The following is a 7,072-nucleotide window of genomic DNA, read 5'->3' on the forward strand; positions in this document are numbered from 1 at the left end:
AACTTTAGAGCCAATAAGGTATGATCTAAATTTGTCAAATGTAAAAACTATTACCAGCAACTCCTTTTTGGTGGTGGTATAATTCCGTTGAGCATCATTGAGGACCTTGCTGGCACAGTATATGACATGCACCAAATTCTCTTTTCTCTGTCCTAACACTGCCCCAACTGCAAAATCAGATGCATCACACATCAATTCGAATGGTAGATTTCAATCAGGTGGGGTGATGATAGAGGCAGAGGATAGCCTCTTTTTCAAGTTTTCAAATGCTAGCATGCATTTCTCATCAAAGATAAATGGTATATCAGACATTAGGAGGTTGCTTAAGGGCTTGGCTATCTTTGAAAAATCTTTAATAAACCTTCTATAAAAACCAGCATGCCCCAGAAAGCTCCTAATTGCCTTGACGTCGCTTGGTGGAGGTAATTTTTCAGTTAGCTCCTCCTTAGCTCTGTCTACTTCAATGCCTTGGTTAGAGACTTTATGGCCAAGGACTATTCCATCTATCACCATGAAGTGACATTTTTTCCAATTCAAGACTAAGTTGGTCTCTTGACATCTTTTTAATACCAAGGCAAGATAGTTTAGGCAATTAAGAAAGGAATCTCCGAATACTGAGAAGTCATCCATGAAAACTTCAATGAACTTCTCTATCATATCTGAGAAGATGGAAAGCATGCAGCGTTGAAAAGTTGCAGGTGCATTACATAGCCCAAATGGCATGCGCCTATAGGCAAACACTCCATAGGGGCAGGTGAATGATGTTTTCTCTTGGTCTCTTGGATCAACCACTATTTGGTTATATCCCAAATAACCATCTAAAAAACAATAGTATGCATGTCCTGCAAGTTTTTCCAGCATCTGATCCATGAAAAGGAGTGGAAAATGATATTTTCTTGTGGCTTCATTGAGTTTTCTGTAGTCAATACACATCCTCCATCCTGTGACGGTTCTTGTAGGGATTAGCTCATTTCTTTCGTTGGGCACCACAGTGATTCCTCCTTTCTTGGGAACCACTTGAACTACGCTGACCCATGGGCTATCTGATATTGGATAGATTACTCCTCCCTGCCATAACTTCATGACTTCTTTCTGTACTACTTCCTTCATAGCTAGATTTAACCTTCTTTGGGGCTGAATGGAAGGTTTGGCATCCTCCTCCAAAAGTATCTTATGCATGCATATGGCTGAGCTAATTCCCTTCAAGTCAGCAAGTGTCCATTTAATGGCATCCCTATGTTTTTGTAAGACTTGAAGCAACCTTTCCTCTTGTTCTTGGCTGAGGGCTGAGTTTATGATCACTGGATAACTTCTATTTTCTCCCAAGTATGCGTACTTGAGAGTGGGTGGCAGTGTCTTCAGCTCAAGTTTGGGTACTTCTTTTCTTTCATCCTTTTCTTCTAGTGTGCCTTGAACATGCATTTCAGCGGCTGCAGCCTCTTCGCTTGATGTTAATTCTTCTTCTGTTAATGCTTCAAGTTCTTCTTCAAGAGTTTCTTGTACCAAAGCCTCCACCGAATCCAACCTCATACATTCTCCCAATGAGTTATGTGGGTAAATCATGGCCTTAAACACATTGAATATCATTTTCTCCTCATGTAATCTAAGGACAAGTTCACCCTTTTGGACATCAATAATGGCTTCGGTAGTGGCCAAGAATGGCCTTTCCAGGATGATGGAAGTCTTAGCTTCTTCCTCCATGTCTAATACTACGAAATCTGCTAGAAAGATGAAGTCTCCCACCTTCACCAACAAGTCTTCTACTATTCCATGGGGAAACTTGAATGATCTGTCTGCTAGTTGCATGGCCATTCTTGTTGGTTTGGCTTCTTTTATCTTCATTTTTTTCATCATTGCTAAGGACATTAGATTTATGCTGGCTCCTAGATCACATAGAGCCTTTTCCACTGTGATTTTTCCTATGATACAAGGGATTTAGAAGCTCCCAGGATCCTTCAATTTCTGAGGTAATTTGTGTTGGATGATGGCACTGCATTCTTCGGTGAGTACCACAGTCTCATTGTTCTTTCAGCTTCTCTTATTGGTCATCAATTCCTTCAAGAACTTGGCATAGAGTGGCATTTGCTCTATTGCTTCAGCAAAGGGTATGTTTATTTGTAGTTTCTTGAAGATTTCCAAGAGTCTTGAGAATTGGTTATCCTCTCCCCTCTTTTTTAATTGCAGCTGCTGGGGGTATGGCGCTTTTGAAAGGCATGATTCGAGCGCTTCTCCTTCTTGGTGTGACTTAGGGATGGAGATTCGAGCTCCCTCTTGTCCCTTGTCTTCTTCATCCAAATTCTTCTCTGGTGGTTTCTTGTGGATCTCCTTTAATTCCTTCCCATTTCTAAGGGTGATGGCTTGATACTCCTCCCTTGGTACTGAGTTAATGTTGCTGCAATTGTTGTGTCCAGGGGTTTGCTTGAATAAAAACTCAATCTGTGTTTCAAGTTTCTTGATGGCAGCATCTTGATTCTGCATGTTGGATTGCACTTCTTCCCGGAAAGCTTTACTATCTTGAATTTCTCTACATAGATCTTCAAGTAGAGCCTCAATCTTTGAAAGTCTATCCTCTGTTAGTGATGGTGGACTGAGATTGGGAGGTTGGGAAGGGTGGTTATGTGGTTGTTGATAGGGTCTCTGTGAGGTATGTTGGTAAGTTGCATTGTTGTTAGAGTTGAGGTTATGGCGTCTCTGGTCTTGACCTTGGTCTTGTTGATTTTCCCAACCAAAGTTGGGGTGATTTCTCCATCCAGAGTTGTAGGTTTTGGAGTATGGGTCATGGATTTATCTAGGTGAGTTTCCAATATAGTTGGCTTGTTCCCAGTCACCTTCTTCTCCTATATTCACTCCTTCTTGAGTTGGTGATGAAGTGATGACTGCTGCAACTTAGTTTTCCTCCACCTTCTTGGTGAGATCTGCTAGCTGCTTGGTGATCATCTTATTTTGAGCTAGCAATACATCCATGTGGTTCAGCTCTATTACTCCTCGAGTGTTACTTCTTTTAGAGGCATAGAAGTAGTCATTCTTAGCTACTGTTTCAATGACATCTATGGCTTTTTCAATGGTTTTCTTCTTGTTTAGAGAGCCTCCTGATGAATGATCTACAGCCTTCTTTGACTCATAGGAAAGACCTTTATAGAAAATGTGAAGTTGAACCCATTCATTAAACACATCTGGTGGGCATCTTCTTGTTAAGTCCTTGAATCTCTCCCATGCCTCATAGAGAGTCTCACCATCTTGTTGCCTGAAAGTATGCACCTCAGTTCTCAGCCTGTTAATTCTTTGAGGAGGGTACACCACATCTTCCCAGTTTGTCAAGCTCTCCTTTGGAAAGGATTTGAGCCACTTGGATGCCTTGTCCCTGAGTGAAAAAGGGACAACAGCATCATATAGACATCCGGGTGGACTCCATTAGACTTCACAGTGTCACAAATTCTCAGGAAGGTGGTTAGATATTGATTGGGGTCTTCTTGAGCACTTCCTCCAAATGAGTAGTTGTTCTGAATAAGGGTGACGAGCTGGGGTTTTAGTTCAAAGTTGTTGGCATGTATGTTGGGCTTCTGGATGCTACTTCCACAGTTTCCAGGATTTGGATTGATGTAGGAGCCTAGAACTCTCCTTTCTTGCCCAGCATGATTTGCAGGGCCTTCTCTAGCATGGTTGTGAGCTTCTTCTTCATGATTGTTTTCTAAGTTCTCTTCCATGTTGGGTTCAAAGTACTCCTCCTCTTCCTCAGCACCAACAACTCCTTTCCCTCTTGCTTCCCTCCTTAATCTCTAGAGGGTTCTCTCAGGTTCTGAGTCGAAGGAAGTTGAGGTCCCCCCTCTTCTCCTTGTCATACAACTAACAAAATACGCAGCAAGAGATAAAATGAAGAGGTTATTCTTGTTAGAGTGATTGTTAGTGTGAGTGATGTAAATTATCAAACTGTTAGTGGGTTAGTGAGCAGAATTGTAGATAATAACAAAGAAAGAAAGAAAAAAATAGAGAGGGTATAGAGGATGAGGAAGAAGTTAAACAAAGTGAAAATAAATGACTGAATAAAGTAAACAAACAAGGGAAAAATGCCCAATCTAGTGAGCTTTCAACTTAATCATTGTTGATACAAAATCAATCCCCGGCAATGGCGCCATAAACTTAATGCACGAAAACTAGTCTCTCGACAAATTTCCCTTCGGCAAGTATACCGAATTTGTCGTCAAGTAAAAACTCACAATAGAGTGAGGTCGAATCCCACAGGGATTGATTGGTCAAGCAACTTTAGTTGGAAGAGTATGCTATTTAAGCTAAATAGAGTGTAGTTTGAGAATTACAGAAAATTAAATGGCCGAAAAGTAAATAGCAAAAATAAAGTGCAGAATCTTAAATGTGGATTTGGGGTAATGAGCATAAAAATAAATAACAGAAAATAAAGAGAATGGGTAAGATCAGAAATGGAGAATTCATTGGGCTCAGGAGATGTTGTATTCTCCGGATCAAGTTTATTTTCATCTCTTCCTCAATCAATACATCTATTGATCTCCTTGGCAATCTTAGGTGATTATATTCTAATTCCTTGGTAATCCAATCTCTCTAAGCTTGAACAATTGCCCAATTCCTTCATTTAATTGCTCATGGAAAGAGATGAAGTATGGTCACTGATTATACCACATGTATTTCCAAATCAAAGTGTTGGGAGGATTACATGTCACTATATCCGCCCAGACCCCAATTTGGTCCAACATGAGAAAGCATTTCTAGCATGATCTCCTCATCCCTTTTCCAAGGCTCAGAGGAGATCCAATTATGGAGAGTTTCTTTTCCAAGACAACTAACCAATTGAATTAAGATCAAAAGCCTTCTAGTAAATCAAAAGAGAAGAAAGAAGAAGAGAATGAAAACTATAATAGATCCATCAAATTACAACAGAGCTCTCTAACCCAATTAAAGGGGTTTAGTTGTTCATAGCTCTAGAAATGGAAAATGGCATAAAATAATACATCCCAGCTAAAAGTGCAGAAAAGTAAATATACAGAGAGTAGTTCTCTAAAGTGCCAAGCCTCTCTATAGTTCAAAACTACTCCTATATATACTCTCTAATTAGGCATGGGTGTTAGTGAAGTTAACGTTAAGTGACATTGTGGGTTCGAGAACGTTAGTGGCAATCACAATTTTCACTAACGTTCCAACCCCATATAGCCTACATTAACTCCAACATTAGTGGCACTAACGTGACCACTAATGTTGCCTTTGTAAATCTTCGCTAGCGTTATTGGGACTCACCTTTTCCAATAACGTTGGCTTATAACCCTTTGTCCCTAGGTTAGAGTTCACGTTAGTGTAACTAACGTGGCTCTTAACGTGGTTTCGCCTCACATTCGAGAGCGTTAGTGACACTTACCTTTGTCACCAACGCTCAAAGTACCCCTACTCTCCACGTTAGAGCTCACGTTAACTAAGTTAACGTGGCCACTAACGTGGTAGTAATGCCATCTTCTAACGTTAGTGACAAAGGTGAGTGTCACTAACGTTGGCTCATCAATCTTAACTCTACGTTAACTTTCACGTTAGTGGTCTTAACGTGACCACTAACGTGGGCAATGCTAGTTGATCCAACGTTAGTGACAAAGGTGAGTGTCACTAACGTTGGCATTGTTCCTCTCTTCCACGTTAGAGTTCACGTTAACTAAGTTAACGTGACTCTTAACGTGGCTCATTGCCAAGTCTTGGAACGTTAGTGGTGTTCACGTTTACCACTAATGTTGGAGCTTTCTTTTGTCTCCACGTTAACTACCACGTTAATTTAGTTAACGTGGCAATTAACGTGGGTTTATGATGACTTCGCGGGCATTATTGGTGATCACTTTTCTCCTTAACGTTGCAAGCTATTTACCATTCCACGTTAGTGGTCACGTTAACTAAATTAACGTGAGTACTAACATGGTTCTTCCTTGCTTCCTTTGTCATGAAATCAAATAAATAAAGTGCATCAAAGCTCTAGCCAAAGTCATGAGATTATGCATCATTAATTTATCATTCAATTCTAGCAAAATCCTCATGAAATTATGTGAAATTCACAATAGTTGCTTGAATCAAGGTGTACGTGTATTTTCATCAAAAATTTGCCTTATTCACTAAGAAAATGCATGAAACTACCTTAAAACAGTAAAGAAAAGGTCAGTGAAACTGGCCTAGATGCCCTGGCATCAGATGCTTCGTTAGTACGTTTTGCGCTTTTTAAATCTTGCTTTTGAGCTATATCATTCATCGGGCTTCTAGATATATTAATCCTTCTATATATTATATGTATGAGCTTTAGAACTGTCGTAACCTTTGATTAACCTTTGCTTTATGATGCGAGGTAAAGCTTAGGCTAATTAGGGTGTTACAACAAGAACTCCTTAAACAATCTTAAACTTCTATATAACATTCTTTTCATCCTAGATTCTCACTAAACCATGATTAGGCAACTATCTTAAGGGATTCTACTCTAATTCACTTTCCTCTTTATTTCCACAACTCACTAACTTCGACTAGAACATCCCTCAGATAGTTCAAACTCAGTGATTCTATCCCAACGTATCAACTCTCTACTCAGAGCAAGTGGAATCACCCCACTGCATCTATCCAAGGAGCTCATATAATCTCATTCAATATTTATCTTTATTATTCAATTATTTCATCATTTTATCTCATCAAGGACAGTCCTCAGCATCAATCAACACAGTATGAGGGACCTCTCAGATATGCAAACACAAGCAAGATAAAAAAATAAAATACATGTATAATTAAGTAAAGCAATTAGCACAAAGTCATTTAATATGCAAAAATTAACAAGCCAAAAGTATAGCAAACCCAAACAAAGCTATCAAGTGCAAATGATGCATGTCTGCCCTATGGCTAATGAGTTCATCTATCATTTATACAGCCAAAACCTGACACATCTGATAGCTAACCCAGATATCGTCTCTCAACACGAAGGGAATCTTCATCCTCCAAATTAGAGAGAGACTGTAACATAAGGATAGAGAATCTCAACCTAACTCGTTTACACCACAACTAGATATTGAATCGAAGGAAATCCTCAACCTTC

General features: G+C 39.6%; 1 non-coding gene across 1 annotated transcript; it reads left to right on the forward strand.

The window, feature by feature from the left end:
* Positions 1–3,165: 3,165 nt before the first annotated feature.
* Positions 3,166–3,273, forward strand: LOC130971286 (small nucleolar RNA R71). The gene has a single exon (XR_009082512.1). It is a non-coding gene; the product is annotated as a small nucleolar RNA R71 (small nucleolar RNA).
* Positions 3,274–7,072: the final 3,799 nt, after the last annotated feature.

The sequence above is a fragment of the Arachis stenosperma genome, chromosome 3 (genome assembly GCF_014773155.1).
Source record: "Arachis stenosperma cultivar V10309 chromosome 3, arast.V10309.gnm1.PFL2, whole genome shotgun sequence".
Classification (NCBI taxonomy): Eukaryota; Viridiplantae; Streptophyta; class Magnoliopsida; order Fabales; family Fabaceae; genus Arachis; species Arachis stenosperma.